This window comes from Nesoenas mayeri (genome assembly GCF_963082525.1).
Source record: "Nesoenas mayeri genome assembly, chromosome: 16".
NCBI classification, from domain to species: Eukaryota; Metazoa; Chordata; class Aves; order Columbiformes; family Columbidae; genus Nesoenas; species Nesoenas mayeri.
In genome coordinates, this window is record NC_137562.1 from 3,339,981 (window position 1) to 3,357,564 (window position 17,584).

At 42.9% G+C, this 17,584-nt stretch overlaps 1 protein-coding gene across 7 annotated transcripts in view; it reads right to left on the reverse strand.

Moving 5' to 3' along the window:
- Positions 1-12,932, reverse strand: part of ITCH (itchy E3 ubiquitin protein ligase) — a 60,884-nt gene extending 47,952 nt beyond the window's left edge. For all 7 annotated transcript variants that reach the window (XR_013922897.1, XR_013922898.1, XR_013922899.1 and 4 more), the window contains exon 1: positions 12,877-12,932. The gene's annotated coding sequence lies outside the window, so the exon portion shown is untranslated. The remainder of the gene's footprint in view (positions 1-12,876) is intronic.
- Positions 12,933-17,584: the final 4,652 nt, after the last annotated feature.

The window sequence follows — 17,584 nt, forward strand, 5'->3', positions numbered from 1 at the left end:
ACCAGCACTGTACACGCTTCTGGAGTTTTACTTTGGAACAGCTCTCTCCTGATCCCGCAGCTCCGCACCAGTCAGACCGCAGCTTCCAGTTTAGTTTCAGCTAAAAGCAATTCGGCTTCTTTGATCTGAGCTCATTTCACAAGCCAAATCAGAGTACAGTCTGTGAGAACGATCGGGGGATTCATTCCCAAAGCAAAGCCCCCGTCCAAATGAAAACACCAATTCAGATGCATACCGTTTCCCCTTCACCCGTTCCTCTCTTGTATGCATTCCAGCCATATAGAAATCTCCACAGGTCTAAATTATGGCCACTGACTCAAGCTCATTCTTTTGTACGACTTCTGTTCTCTCTCTTTAATTCTGTAAATGTGGATACAGGTATTTTCATGCAAGAGTATGCCAAGTCACTTTGTTGCAAGACTTCTACCTTTTACTCTGTTTGGACAGTTTCAGGGGAGATTGTTTCACTGAATGTTTTCCTTTATAAATATCTAAAAAGGAAACCCCCAAGTTTCCCACTCTCCATCACTGGGATAGATCTGTTTTGTTGATCAATGCTGTAGGTAAAAAAAGAAAGCTCTGTTATAAAGCACAAAGTATATGTGTTTTCAAACAGGGTAGCAGATTGTGTTTCTGAGGTCTAAGCAATGAGCTGGACAACATAACTACTTGTTTCATGTGGAAGGAAGACTAGTAACTGAGTACCACCATCTGTGTAAATCCCAATGTTTCTTTTTACAAGGAGGATAAATTTCAAGAAGTATTAATCTATAGAGATGCTGAAAAATGGAAGTTTCTTTTCCCATTCACTCTATGCACTAGAGAAAACCATTCATCAAAATTAACATTTCTGATAGATCTTTGAAATCATGTTTCAGCTCAGTGAAGCCCCTACTGTGCCATGTAAAAGTGAAAAGGTCACGGAACTCCTTTGAGTGACCCTTGGCAACCCCAAGTACTAAAAAAACCCCAAACAAACACCATCTCCTCATAGACAAGATGATGAAATGTGGGCCAGACAGAGGGCTGTGGGGTGGGCTGAAAACCTGGCTCAAAGGGCTGTGATCAGCAGGACGCAGCCCAGTGAGAGGCCAGTCATTAGGGCTGCACCCCAGGGCCAACACTGTTGAACTTCTTCATTTATGACCTGGACAATGAGACCAAGCTCACTTTCAGCAAATATGCTGATCAAAAAGTTCCACAAAGGGAAATGCAAAGTTCTGCACCTGGGGAGGAATAAACACACGCACCAGGAAAGGCTGGGGGGCTGCTGGACAGAAAACAACTTTCGGAAAACATGGGTCCTGTTGAACACAAACTAGCAATGCTTGCTTGCAGTAAAAAACAGGGTCTCCAACATCCTTGGCTGCCCTGGGAAAACCATCATTAGCAGGATGAGGACGGTGGTTCTTCCCCTCTACTCAGCACCACTGAGACCACAGCTGGTGTGCTAGTGGGTCTAGTTCTGCACTCCCCAAATCAAGAGCGACACCAGCAAAGGGCCATGGAGATGATAAAGTGATTGGAACATGACATATGGAGAGAGGCTGAGAGAGCTAGAATTGTTAAGCCGGGAAAAGAGAATGCTCAGGAGGATCTTCTAAGTGTGTATATCCCTGAAGGGGATATAAAGGGCTAAAAAGTATGAAGCCAGACTCTCCCCAGCAGTGCTCAGTGATGGGACAACAGGCAGTGGGGCACAAATACAGGAAATTCCACTTAAAAACAGGACATTTAGTTATTTATTTTACTGTGAGGTGGCTGAAGAGTTTGTCAAAAGAGGTTACATTGCCACCCTCAGAGATTCTCCAAACCCGACCCAAGATGTACTGACCGCTCTAACTGGCCTTGCTTTAAGCAGATGGGTTTGGACCAGACGATGTCCAGAAGTCCATTCTAACCTCAATTATTCTGTGCTTCAACTTCCATAAAACAAACTTAATAATTCCTGCCATACATGTCCTGTTCTTTCTGCTTGTTCCCTCTAGGTCTCTTTCCTGGAGCAGATTCCTCTTCTAAAAGATATCTAGCAAGTTGGTCATATAGTTTGTGTTTTGGTTGGTTGGTTGCTTTGGTTTCGTTTTGTTTCTTTCTGCCCAAACTGAGGTTCCCTTTCAGTGCTCAGTTACTGGTTACAGCTCAAGTTTTACTAGTTTGAACAGAAAGGCACAGACTGCATAAGCCAGCACGCACCTTCTTCAGGTTCAGTAATCTTCATCTTGAGTATCATTTACTTTAATTTCTTCAGCTTTTCCCAAGTCCTATATTCAAATTAAATGCACAAGCCTACACAAGGTTATTTTTTCTCACTTCCAAAAACTACTTCCGTTTACCTTATTGCTGTTCTCTATTATAAAGAATAAAGCAATACAGCATTGAGTCAATCTTCTACAAAATGTCCAAGTCTATAAATACCAATTAATGACAGTCAGGTAATGTGAAACCTAAAAACGTGCAAAAATCAAGGCCAAGTTCAAATGTCCCAACAGAAAAAATGCTATTGGACACTTCTTATGCACACTGCTTTCTGAGTTTATTTTCATTTTCTTTTGCCCTGATAAGAAACCTCATAAACATTCACATATCACTGCCTTGGAACCTGTGGTATCCCTTCATTATTTACATAACGTCAGAGATGGGGTAATCATTGAATATGGTGGTTGATACTTTGTTCACACAAAAGACATTTTACTTTGCTATTGGCAGGTGTTCGACTGTTCCTACTTTTAAGAATTTCCTTCATTTTACCTCATATGGTGATAACTTCCCAGAACAAATCTGGAAGGTTATCCATATGTCGCTCTGTATCTCTCCCACACATCTATAGAGCTTCTGTCCCAACCTCTGCAGTACTTACAACCAAGCTAATTACTCTTGTTTTACATTAAAAATACCCCATGTGTGACAAATTTGGGCTGGAGTGTCACTTAAAGGATGTTGATCCTCTTAACAGTTTCTAAAGGTGTCTCCTTTGTATGGATACTTGTAGGTATCTCTATAAATTAATCCAAACCTCAGTGGGAAAGAATAGCAATGGAGTTTCACTTATACTAAAACCAAACAAAAAAGATGCTGCCAAAAATCCCAATGATATAAACACATAACATCAATATGCTGTGCTACTACTTTAGCCTTATGGTTTGAACATATGCACTAACTTTCAATCATTTCACACTTCCCAGTGCACGCATTTAACTCCCCTACCTCATTATTAGAGAAATACTCACATAGCATCACAGTTCAGATTACAGTTTCATGTTATTTTCCAATCAAAAAGGCAGAAATCACTAACCTTCATGAGCAACTTTCAGCAAGTGCAGAGCTGAATTTGATGCTCATGGCAAAAGAGATAAAAGACTGTACTAGTAGATATGTTGGAGAACCACTTGAGCTTTAACTAATTTGACCGGTTATTTTGTGATTTGGCATCAGAAGGAAACTAATGTTTTTGTATTACAGGTATTTTTAAATGTATTTCAAAGGCACTGCTTTTGAAGCAATGAGAAACAATATCTGGATTATAAACTCTCCCAGTAATACAAAATAAAAGGTCACCACCTGCTATTTCACCATCCACCTTGCAGCTTTGAAACAAGTCACTTTCAAAGCAGTTATATATTCAGCTATTAACAGAGGACAGCAGCTACAGATGATTTCATAATCTCTTTTTTACAGCTCAACGCTTGCTTCAGCATATTTCCCCATTCCATTCCCAGCACTACATTTCATTACCAATGGTTCACACACACCCTTATTCAAACAAACCTACATAAAGTTTTTAAGTCTATGGGGAACGGAAAAGAAACAGAAAGCTTGACCATTAAATTACGCTATTACCTGTATACATTACCAAGAGTGACGACTTCATCCACTATTATGGTTGTTTTAAAGAAGCCTTTTGGAAGGCCATTGTTTACTAGCAGGTTATAAACCCAGAACTAAAACCAGATCCTGTCACCTGGAAGACTCAGATCTTCAAAAAGATACATTTTTCAAAAGCATAATAAAGCTGGCATCTACATTAACCTAAACTGGATTCTTTAGTATGTTCCATACAGATCTGCAGAGCACACAACACACTTTGTGTTAAGTGTTCAGGTGCACTCGTGAAGGTTCAGACCTGTACAAAGGTACCTCGCTCTGGGTTATCACAATGAAGAGAGCCCCAGATACACCTTCATTTCTCTGCTCCCAAGAATACAGATTAAAAGGGCCATGGAGGTAGCAGGAAAAATTTGCCTGCAAATGGTATCGCCTGACAAAAACTATCTTGCTAACAGATTGTCACCATAGGTACCTGAGCAATAAACCAAATCTGCAATTCAGCCTGGCAAGGCTCATCAAAGAAATGATGAATCATTCGCTACTACCAGTGATAACCACAGACCTGACATTTGCTGATCATTTAAAATCTCTTGACAAAGAAAGTTCTTTGTCATTTGCTGCTTGAAGTTGCTTTAGCAAATGTGATGGCATACGAGACAGTTCCTCTGGAGTAGCTTTGGCTCAGCTGTAAGAACAGGAACTACTGCAGCCAATGCACTCAAATTCTCACAGTTAACTAGTCACCAAGCTATGACTACACATGCACTGCCCCATGAAGAAAAGAAATTGCTGCTCTGAGTACCCTTAAACATTACAAATAAAACTGGACATCTAGGATTTACAAAAAAAAGGAAATAATTTTCCTGTGTGCTAAATTCAATGCCAGCCAGAAATAAAGGTTGCATCTTTCCAACCTAAATTATGCATTACTAAAGTCAAGCACACAAATCCAAAAGATGTAACAGAAATAAAAATTAGGAAAAAAAAAAACCAACATTGAGGTATCTGAAAGCCTACTATGGTTCACTGTCTTTTTTTAAACTGCAAACTGCTGCAAGCAAAATCTTGATTTCCAGAGGAATCACCTTCATGCTTTCTAACTGCAACAGAAGCCCATCACCTGCTTCCTCGGAATCTTTTGCAAGTGACCAGATGGCAACACAAAAGCATAGCCAGGAGTGGACAACACGACCAGCCCAACCATGTAAAATGTGACCGCTTGCTACATTCCAGCTCATGCCTCTCTGAAAAATAAACCAGAAATTATAGGAAATAGATGGCTTAGAACTGCACCACTATTTCAATATTCCCAGCAATTCCATCTGACTTGGTTTTCATGGGGCTGCCCTAAAACCCTTTTGTCCTTTATCAGAAGATATAGTAGAATTCACCTCTGAAATCCTGAGTTACCAAAGACTGCCGGCTCTAGTGCTAAAAACCTTGAATGAAAGTTCCAGTCTTCACATCCTAGCTCTTCTGTGTGAAGAACTGACAATTTCATATTTAAAAAAAGAACCTCATTATCTGTTAACAACAAACACTAAACGCATCCTTCTGTTTCAAAGGGATCTCCATACTTCAGGGATACAACTTAAAGCCCATAGGTCTGTGAAGAACTGAGAACTGTTTCCTAAGCTAAAACTTGACAGTGAGCCAGAGGTAACTGTACAATAGGAGTGACAGCAACTCAGCTGCTGCAGCTATTGGGGAGCGCACATGGTGGGTTCTGCTCGGACAGCATTGCTGATACTGAACAAGTGGTCCCACCTGCCCCTTCCCGCTCCCCCTAGTCACGCAGCTCCTCCTGCTCTTTGTGCCCATCCTAGTGCTAATTTGACACTCAATGACCTGTTCAAATTCAGTAAATCTTCAGGGGAAACCAACAAAACCTAGGGCCCCTGATAACTGCAAAACATTTCTTTTTTTTAAATAAAATAGACATACTTTGCATGCCTTGGCAAAGTATTCTGTACAAGGAGTGTAATTCAGTGTCAACACACACCACCCTTCACAGTTTACCTGTCCATGCATTATTTGGCAAACCAAAAAGGTACCTGCATACTGGAGCAAAAGTATAGGCCCACAGGGTTATGATGCTGTGCAATGACCCTCCTAATCAGCATTCTTGCAGATGCAAATCCCAGGTCTAAGTCATGTGAGGAGTTCCGACAATTGTTCTTCTACATTCTGTTCAGACGCTTTTACTTAGTTTGTAATGCACCAGAACTTGTGTTCGATTATAAGTCATGAAAGCAGAAATATAAAATACAAAGTACGGAGTATACTATTTTAAAAATAGGAAGTGAAGTTCCAAAGAGCAAAGAAATCGCAGCAGTGGCACAGGCTTTCTCTCATAATAGATCCGTTCCCTATCATTACTGTCTGCAAAGAGCCTCCCCGCATAACTCCCACATCACCCACCCTTCACCAGGAATTTCATTTTGCTGGTATCTCCTCCACTCCAATGTGCAGTTCACTGGGAAGTTCACAGCTTCTAAGTGAACACACATCAGCCTGAAAGCATTTTCATTTCTACTGTCACCATCAGAATAGTACTATTTTGTTCAGACATTCACAACCCAGATGAAAGCAAGACTTTTCTTAAATGTTATATTTTGCTTTAATAACTCAAATTACCACTAATGCCATAAAAGTCTTGTAGTTCTGAGGTCCTGATGAGTGCTGGAAAGGAACGGAAAAAAAAAGAGGATACCACACCTCACAGCACTACGTTTAAAACCTTTAAACCATTGAGAATACTTAAATAAACTACCAGCAATGTCAACAGGTTTCCACACTGAGCAAATCCCCTTGCTCAAATCAGATTTCAGAAGAGGGGTTAAAAACACTGATTCAACAGGTGCACAAAAAGAAGAGCAATGACAACACGGCTGCCTTGTGATAGCTTATTCATTGACCCAAACTAGATCTGGTTCAGGACAATGTTTAACAAAGGTAGCACTGCCCTGCAAATGGATCATTCAAATATATAGCACATGCCATATTTGCAAAAGACAAACAAGATATGCTAGTGTCTTACTGGTAAATTCAATTTAACAAGCACAAAATGGAGTATGCCAGTTATCAAGTATTGCCCACTGGTTATAAGTTTTCCTCTGTATCTTTAGGTGTCACACTTTTAAATGGAATTAGAAACGTTACACGTGGCCAGTATTTGGCAAGCAACATGATGTAAAAAATCCCTGAAAACACAAGTGACAGGTATGTAGTTTGGACAGCTATAGAAACTTTCTAAATGTAGAGTGAGGTGGCCAGACTGTTTTTTTATACCTTCCCTCCTCTTTGTTGTTATTATTATATCCATTATTCCCCTTCAAGCAGCTAGAATAAGAAGCTGCTTTGAAGACTGCATCATTGATGACAACACATGTACTGGATGAATTGTACACATTTAAGAAGAGAAGCAGCCTTTTTATCCTTAAACAAAAAACAAGTCAGTGTCGCACTTACTTTTCATCTTCTAAGCTCCTGTACTTTCTTTTTTCTCACTTCCTTTATAAATGGAAGTGCCCTTCACGTGCAGGACCACCCCAAGAGCTCTTAACTTGAACAGATAGGAAAGTGTGTTCAGGTAAAATGTAGTGAAAATGTGCAGCTCATCACTCTCACAGAAGTAAGCAAGCCTGGTTAAAGATTAGATTCAACACATTATCACCTTATGAGCATTTTTATATATTAATTACCACATTTTTACCTAGTCTCTGAAATAATATTTACAGCAGTAGGAAATACACACATACATAAAGACACAAGGCATGCACACACTTGTAGAGGCAAGTCCTATGAAGATAAATCAATCAGAATGATCCTAAAGTGAATTAATTCAGGCTCTGACAAGGCCTAAGTATACAAAAATCTTTAAAGTTGAGGAATCCTTGTAACGAATGAACTCACTCCAGGTAGCTGATTGCAAATAAATGGAATTCATGGCAGAGCAAAACTTAAGGTATAAGAAAAGTATTAATGCAGAATTTGGAAAAACAGGTCTTAATCCATTCAAAGGTTTATGAAAGCAGCAGTGAAGAAATAAAAACTTGGATATCTGACCACTCCAACTGTCAAGCAAGAGTAATGACTATAAATATATGATTAAAAGACAGCTAGCACTGAGGATAGGAGCGAGCACTGGGGATGGATACTGGATGGGATGGATAGTGACGCATGTTAAAAATTACAGAACCACAGAATCTCAGAATGTCAGGGATTGGAAGGGACCTGGAAAGCTCATCCAGTGCAATCCCCCCATGGAGCAGGAACACCCAGATGAGGTTACACAGGAAGGTGTCCAGGCGGGTTGGAATGTCTGCACAGAAGGAGACTCCACAACCTCCCTGGGCAGCCTGGGCCAGTGTTCTGTCACTCTTACTGAGAAGAAGTTTCTTCTCAAATTTAAGCGGAACCTTTTGTGTTCCAGTTTGAACCCATTACCCCTCATTACTCACCCTTTATATATCTGTAAACGTTAATGAGGTCACCCCTCAGTCTCCTCCAAGCTCCAGAGCCCCAGCTCCCTCAGCCTTTCCTCATAAGGGAAATGCTCCACTCCCTTAATCACCTTTGTTGCCCTGCACTGGACTCTCTCCAGAGTAGAGGGGCAGGAGAACCTCTCTGACCTACTGACCACCCCCTTCTCATCCACCCCAGGTACCATTGGCCTTCCTGGCCACAAGGGCCCAGTGCTGGCTCATGGTCATCCTGCTGTCCCCAGGACCCCCAGATCCCTTTCCCCTACGCTGCTCTCTAATAGGTCATTCCCCAACTTATACTGGAACCTGGGGTTGTTTCTGCCCAGATTCAAGACTCTACACTTGCCCTTGTTCTATTTCATTACATTTCTCCCTGCCCAGCTCTCCATCCTGTCCAGGTCTCTGATGGCAGCACAGCTTCCAGTGTCACCCACTCCTCCCAGCTTGGTGTCAGCAGCAAACTTGCTGATAGTAAATTAATTCTTTGAGTTGCTTCAGCATCTAGTCTTCCTCAGTTTTTTTCACTGTACTGGACAAGGCAAATGCTAGAAAGTGCAGTAACCACTTACACATGAATCGCACAGGCAAAAATTCCATCAGGATCATGTGAAACAGAAGGAATCAAAGAGCCCGTTTTATTTTTAAGTAATGAACATAGTCCCACTAACAAACTTTATATTATTGAAGGGTATTTCACTGCCAGTGGCTTCCCATTGGATGAATTAATGAATAAATCAGAACCAGATTACAAATCTCTCTTTACTATGTCTTTTTCTATTCAACATAGCTTTAAAACTTAACAGATCTTTCTTTTCCTTAATATTAAACTTCAAAACAATTACCAGGTGTCTAGCTAATACAAAGAGAAGAAGCATGTGTAAAGGCTACCCTTGACAAAAAGCTAGACATATATATATAGAACAGAAAACAGCATAAAGATTTTATAGAGGCTGATAGTAACACACACTTCTTCAAAGCACCAGCTTCCCTATCATGACCTACCCGATCCAAAACCCGAGATCTGCACATTGCAGGTAAAAGGTACGTCACTGAACTTTCACTTCTTGATCAGAAACAGGGTTCCATACAATAAAACTTCAACAATCTACCTGAAAAGAATAGGCCTTTTCTTGCTCAACAACAATACCATTTGAGCCTAAGCTCCGAAATTGAAAATCAATGATCTAAATGCAAACAGGTAAGTAGTTCTGTTCATGACTGAAACAATGGGCCTCTCCTACTAGCAGTTTAGAATAGCTCAGGCAGGTGGGTGGAAGGCAGGCATTATCAGTTTCTAAATGAAAGGACTGTAATAAAACTTTTCTTAAAGAAAGAACAGCATAGGAACATACTGCCAAGTTTTAGAAAAATTATTTGAATAACCAGTGTAACAAGATCTAGTATCATACTTCCTCAGAGGGGGGAAAAAAAACAACCAGCCCTTGATGTTTTACCAGGAAGTTTGTTCTGTGCCCTAGTATAGTAAAAGTAGAAATTCCAGGCATAACTTAAGAGCTGGTCATATGAAACAGGGCCTTGATTTCTTTAAAATGCTCTTTCTCAGTTTGTTACAATACTTCCATTTCTATTAAGTGTAATTTGCAATTCTTATCTAGGAAAAGATCAATGGTTCAACTGCAGCAACTTTGCACTACAGTAAAACCTGAATGTCAGTCACTTACGGAAAACACTCAAGTCCTCATTGCTTTATTCTTCAGATGAGAGAGAAGAAAAACCACCTTTCCCTCTCCAAAATGTGGACACAGCCTTAGCTCAGGTAACAATCAAACCAAGCCCAAGAAAGATTGCCTAAAACCTTGAAAAAATACTCAACTTATGAGACAGTAAAAAGAAAATCTCTAGAAAAACAGAATACTCCCAAGCTAGACTATAATCATGGCTTGTCTACTTCATCTTCTGAGGCGAGCGCACACTTCAAAGTGCTTCTACAGCTGGGCAGAGCTCGGCTGCAGTGAGCAACGGAGGTAAATACCCTCCTCTAGGTTATGCACATGTATTTGCTTTCCTGAGGTGTGAGGACACAAAGGAGTTCCTTCAATTACATATAAATACAGCAGCCTGACAAAAATTAGACCATTACACAAATGTTAACTGGACAGCCTAACAGAAAGGCTTAAAAATAAGCAGCATCAGTAACTGCGCTCCCAGAAGCTTCACCATTACCATTTGCAAGGGGTTTTTCTTCTGCTCTAACCCTATCAACTCTTTATCTTGATTTAAAGTAAGGATCTAATTGGTTTTGCTGCAACTTGAAAAGCACTTCACAATGGTCCAACACTTTTACCACTTTGTCTAGACAGCTTAAATTTACAAAAGACGTTTATGTAGATGCTATCATCAGATGATATTGATAATGCTGTTGAGAAGTGACCTATCTACTTCATGTGCTGTAAAATACAAGAAAAATAATTTATTTTGTAAATCTCTCATGAAACATTTTTCAAGCAGTCCTAAGGCAAACTTTCTTAGAAAAAAAACTAGTAATTTAAACTCTAGAAGAGAAACATCATGCTACTTTTCTACCTGTCTTCCTATTCGTTTATTTATTCTGTAGTTAACCAAACCATTGTGAAACTTTGAAACAAACATATTTCACATCTGTTTTAGCACAGAAGAAACAAAACTTTACAAAGGGAAAAAAAATTGAGGGAAGACAACGAGGTGATGCTGCTTAACTAATAAATTGATATAAATAATCTTCTCTCAATCTCTCTTAAACCCCAAAATAACTGTTTAATCTGTAAGAAGCTTTCAAAGCTAGCACTCAGAAGTCTCAGTTATTTTCCATTGCAACATCACCTTTCACATGTACTATATTAGTTCTTTGTTTTAAAGGCAAGAAAATTCACTTTGGATCAGAACGCTACATATTATTCCGATGATCACTCGGAGGTGAACACATTCAGTGCAGCAACTGAAACTGTCAGCCAAACCACAACTAAGAACACACACTAGACCAAGTTCAGATTGAAATGGCTGTAGCAAAGAGCAACGTAACTGTAATTAAATTAGAACTGCTTTGGACTTTTGCTGCAAGAAAAGAGAAAATAATTTAAATGTGCTTTTTCAAACAAGATTTTTTTAAGCATTCAGATCCTCAGAATTGAAGACAGCTTGCAGTTCATGTTTCATTCGTGAACATCTATGCCTCTTCAGGTAAATTAAAGCAAGCAATAGCTGGATCTACTGTGATTCTCCTGAAAGAGACTGTCTCCTTGCAAATATCAGTCTGGATTTCTCTCCTTTTCTCCTTGAAAAGGATGAGTGGAAGAGTAGCAGAGACCAAACAAAACAATGAGAAACTCATTAAAGCAAGCAATAATATATTTGGAAAAGTAATCCTAAAACACCCTGGTTTCTCATCTTTTCAATTCTAATTAAGGTATAAAGACAGGTTTTGCTGGGGATATTTTCTGAAATGTCAAGTGTAAAGGATGCTACATAAACGACAACAGATAACCCAAATGCCACACCGTCCTTCTCTCCGCATCACACATAGATCTGAAGTTCTTTTGCCAATTAACGTGACAAATTAGAGCTATGCAAACAAGCTGAATTCTTGGCTATCATAACCAATTAGATGAATGCACCCTCCAACACTCTCTTCTGCTTTGATCTGGATACTATTGCCACACAAGGTCAAAGACAAACCTAACTGGAAGCGGGAGGGTTAACAGCTAAAACTTGTCCGTGTTTCCAAAATAAAGCGGTGGCACCAGCTGCCATTCTGCCGTGTTTACAAGAGGGAACACAGCTGAGTATAAACCTCCAGCTAGAGCCGTGCTTTATCGCTAGGAAACAGGACTCCCAGGCACGGCTGTCCCCTGACAAGCCGAAGGCAGCGAACCCGCAGCCGGCCCTGGAAGGAGCCCCGGGCGGGGGGGACGCGGGGGCCAAACACAAGGTGCCGTGCCACGGAACGCCTGCCGGAAAGCAAAGCGAATCCCCAAGGCCCCAAGAGGAAGGAGGTTTAGAGGCTAATCCCGGCGACGAGGAGCCTGGAAAGGATGGCAGGGGCCGCCCGGGGAGGGGAAGCCAGAACCGCTGGGGACAACCGGAGCGAGCGATGCAGAGCTGCGGACAACGGGCCCCCCCAGCCCGGGCTCCGGCCAGGTGTCCCCTCCAGGCGGAGCGGGGAAGGGGCTCGGCAGCGCGGGTCGGCACAGCCGGAGAAGGGGCGGCGGAGCCGGGCAGCCCTCGCAGGGGAGCGCTGGAGTCCCGGGACCGCCGCCCCGTCCCCGGGGAAGGAGCGATGCTGCCGGCCCAGCCCGGTCACTGGCCCAAGGGCTGCCCCGCCCGGGCCCGGGGAAGCAGCGCGGCAGGGAGGGCTCCCTCGGCGAGGGCGAGAAGCCCTTCCGAAGCCAGGCGTACGCCCGCCGGGGTCCCCGCGCTCCCGCCGCTGTGCCACGGCCGCCCGGAGCTGAGAGCGGCGAGGCCGCCGTGCCGCGCCCCACCGCCCCGCAGGGTCCCGTTCGCACCGCTCCCGCCGCCTCCGCCTCCCTCTTTCTGCCCCGCCCGCGGCGCGGACCCCCGCTCCCCTCACCGGGCACGGCGGCGCGGCGGCTCCGTCCCTCGGCCAAGATGGCAGCCGGTCCCGGCCCAACCTGAGGCAGCGACTTTACAAAGTCGGGCGGGATCTGCGCATGCGCCGAGTCACTCGGCGCCCTCGGGGCGGTGACTACAAGTCCCGGCGTGCCCCGCGCCAGCGCCGCGCATGCTCAGAGCGGCCTGAGGGGCCTTTGCTGACCGCGGGGGATTCGCCTCCGCTCGGGTCGTGGCTCGGTTTCGTGTCCCCGGGCTTTGGCGCTCGGCGCTCGGGAACGCTTCGCAATGGTGCTCGATTCCTAGGCCGCTGCTGGTGAGGCTGCCCTGAGCAGCAGGGAGGCGTTTGGGCCTGCTCGTCCCCTCAGCACTCACACCAACCCTCTGGGCCGGGTCCCTGGAAAGAATTACAGAATCGCTTTGGTTGGAAAAGAGCTTTAAGGTCATCGAGTCCAACTGTTAACACTGTGAAGTCCACCTCTAAATCATGTCCTTAAGAACCTCATCTACACCAGGATGAGTCCAGCATGTGCATGGTCCTTAAGATGCTGCAGGGAGTGGAGCATCTCCCGTGTGAGGAAAGGCTGAGGGAGCTGGGGCTCTGGGGCTGGACAAGAGGACACTGAGGGGTGACTCATTCCTGGGGATCAATATGGAAAGGGGCAGTGTCAGGAGGATGGAGCCAGGCTCTGCTGGTGACAACCAGTGACAGGACAAGGGGCAATGGGTGCAAACTGGAACACAGGAGGTTCCACTTAAATTTGAGAAGAAACTTGTTGGGGGTGAGGGTGTCAGAGCCTGGCCCAGGCTGCCCAGGGAGGTTGTGGAGTCTCCTGTGCAGACATTCCAACCCGCCTGGACACCTTCCTGTGTAACCTCATCTGGGTGTTCCTGCTCCATGGGGGGATTGCACTGGATGAGCTTTCCAGGGCCCTTCAACCTCTGACATCCTGGGATTCTGTGATGTCCATCTAAACATATCAAATGGGTGAAAGAACCTCATCAAGACCCATTTTGGACTCCCAGCTGAATGGACCCTGATGTGATGAGTGGGTGAGGGTGGGGAGGGCAGCATCACACCTTCACAACACTCCAACCTCCCTCCTCCATGACCCGTCTGCTTCCTGCTCTTCAGAAGAAGGTTGGTGGCATCTTCCTGCACCCAAGGCATCCCTTAGCACTTTCCTCATGGATACAAACAATATACAAGCTATGTGTATATATACACACATGCATAGAGTATGTATATGTGTGTTTGTGTATGTATATGTACATTACAATACAGATAACTGATCATCAAAGCAACCCTGTGGGCTGGGCTAATGCTCCTCTGAAATTACAAGAATACCTTTAACGAACCTCTGGCCATCCATGGTGCTGGGTTATCACAGTAACACTATTAACTTCAAATTTTGAATAGGACAAAGGGACATACTGGTTCATCTGTTTCTACCAGTCAAGCAAGTGGGACATCACTGGTAGCAGTGTGGGCAAGGTTTTACCGTTCTGATGTAACCACTGCAGATACTTAAGCTATAACCTTTATATAAAACCGTTCTTGTTTCAACAGTATTTTTTCTTAATCAGAATGTGCTATTGCATAAGCGAATACATAGTGATCACAATGCACCTCCTCTTTTGACAGTGAAGAATGAGAGTTCAGTTTCCATGCACTGAAATCAGAGAAAAGACTCCTTAATTTTCAAAGAGTAGGAGAACATCGTCATTAATTTTTCAGGAAAATCGCATATTTCATAAGTGCAAAGTTTAGCATTTTCATACAACTGTTAGGGATGTGAAGATCCGCCTTGTCTTCCCTACTTCACACATTAATGAGAAAGGTCCCACAGGTACGATGAAGTGAGCAATTTGCACTGACGAGGCCTACGCAAGAAAACAACTCAGATTCTTTTCCCCTAACAGAACAACATCCGGGTTTCAATGCAAATTAGCCATCTGCAGTTATGATTGACCAAGGTACATATGCACATAATGTCAAGCACAGGGATCACTTTATTTCCAGCACAGACAGTATGTGCTGCTTAGTCAGAGCATGTGAGTGCTGCAGGGTTGGAACTGTGGGGCTTTGTCAGAAATGTGCACAACCCTGGGAAGCAAATTTGATGCCAAAGTTACAGCCCAATATCACAACTAAACAAACTGAACAGCTGAATTAAGTTCTGAAGTTTGTTTTGTTGTTTGTTTGTTTGTTTTTTTCCTCTAAAGCTTTTCTACACACCTTTAAGTCTTCATGTTCATTTACAGCTATTTGACCACATATACAGATCCACATTTAAATGGTCATTCAAGTTAATAAAAATGAGTTGGTGGCATCTTCCTGACTTCAGCTGGAGTTCCACATCTGCAGATCTGGGTTTCCTTTACAGTGTATTTGTTCCCTCTCCCAGCTGATACATAATATTTGGCTTGTTTTTGCAGATAGCCTGTGTTTTCATTCCCCAAACCATAGGAACATTGCAGCTAGGTGTACTATACCCTCTTACCCCAGCAGTATGAATTAATTTTAACTTCAGTAGAAGTTTTGTGTTTGTAGGAAGAAGCTGAATGCTACAGCAAGTACACATGTATGTGACTTCCATCGAATTCCACAGATGTGCATATATCCCTAGGGCAGTGTGGCGATTTACAGGCTCTGTTTTTGTATGTTTTTTGTCTTTCCAGGGTAAAGGTTGCTAAAGCAGACACCAACTAATAACATTGTGTCTCTTTTCAAGGACACCACGTAAGTTGTCCTGTGTGTTATCATTTTTTTCCTCCTTTTGTAACTGGCATGTTGGTAAAGTGACTGTTCAACCCCAGCAACCCTAATCTCTTTCCTTTTCAGCTTCTGATGCCTCAAATCAAGTTCCACCGGTGCTATCCGCTCTGTAAAATTCATGAGAAAAATAATGCATTCCAGGTGTACAGACTACCGAGCAGTTTATGCTTGCCAGAGCATAGAACAATCTTCACATTCCCACTCTTTCAGAGATCATTTTCCCTGTTAAAAATCATGGCCTGTCAGTGAGGTGGAACAACAAATAATAAATTAACCCTGGAACAATGTGGCAAACACAGATGAATACAACTGAGTGACAGATGAGCTGTGTATCCAAGATTTTACCTTTCTTTTGTTTGCTTACCTAGGGAGAGGAGGAGACTCCTTGATTATTTTCTTTCTCTCTACACGTTCTATGACACAAGATACTCAGGTGGGATGGAATTTTCTTGCTATTCCCTGTCATAGCTTTCTTTTGACTAGTGAGAACCCCAATAGATTAAGAAAGTTTGCTACAACAGTGATCTTGTGCAAAGGCTTTTTAGGAAAACTGTGTATACTTTATAACTTTCCAGATTTCCTGGGTTTGGTATGGTCGAGCAGTGCTTCTGGAAGTAAATTTCTGAGGTATAATATTTACTAATATTAATAATATTTTTTCCATTCTTTGTCAGTCCAATCCAGATTTCAAGGTCACTAGGACAGAGATTGTTTCTTGTGGCAAAATACGTATAGTGTTTATTCTCAGCTGGCCTATTGTAAGTAGCAATATTCAAATCACTAACACACTGTTAACTGTGTTGTTACAGCCAGAACTATTAATAGCACTGTGAGTTAGTGCTGTTGGTGCTGGGAGTTGACTGGGAAACCACTGAGGATAAGGGGGTGTGTGACAGCGTTGTATAAATCACTTCCATGTTTGAATCTTTCATGTAGTAATAAAAAAATCCTGCAGGATCATTAAAATATTGCAATTCTATTAGATTTCTGAACTGAAGTCTCTCTCTCTGATACCTCAAAGGTGTAGCGTCCCTTGGCTAGAGGGCTGGGACTAGACTGTGTAGCAGAAGCACTGCAAACCCTTATTATTCTGCTGTCCTTGGAGTATGAGGGTTCTCCTGAACCAACCCCTGCCCTCCATCACTCCCTTTTCCACTCTCAACCAACAGATCCCCATTGACCTCACATATGATAAATGTATTCTTCCCAAGGTTACATGATTTAGTAAAGGTTGCACAGCAAGTCTCTGTCAGAGTTGGGAATAGAGCTGGGTTTCTTAGCTCCTTGACAAGTGTTTCATGATTTTTTTTTATTTTTTTTTTTTAAATTTTAGTGAAATCCACAACAATCCAGGCAGAATCACATAAATACAAAATAATTTAGGTAGGAAGGAACCTCTTGAGGTCCACTCCCAGCTTGAACCAGGACCAACTGGGTTGCACAGGGTTTTGTCCAATCAACAGATGAATATCTTCAAGGATGGAGATCCCACAGCCTCTTCATGCCCTGGTCAAGTGTTTGATGACCTGCCCAGTGATTTTTTTTCCCTGTATCTAACTGGAATTTCACTTGTAGAAACTTTTGCTTCTTGTCCCTCATCCTGTCCCTGAGCACCTCTGCAAAGAGTATGGCTCCATCTTCTTTACACCCATCCCATCGGGCTGTTGTAGACAGCGGTAAGATTCCCCTTTGCCTTCTCTTCTCCAGGCTGAACACAACCATCTCTCTCAGCATCTCCTCACACGTCCTGTGCTCCATCCTTGACCATCTCCTGGCCTCCCCTGGACTCTGGTGCATCAGCACCTGTCTTAAACCAGGGAGCTCCAATTAAACCCAGCACTAGCAGATGGGTTCTTATCTCTGCGAGTAAAGGACAAGGTTCTCTTCTGTGACCCAGTTGCTACACTCTTGGTGACACAGCCCTGGACAC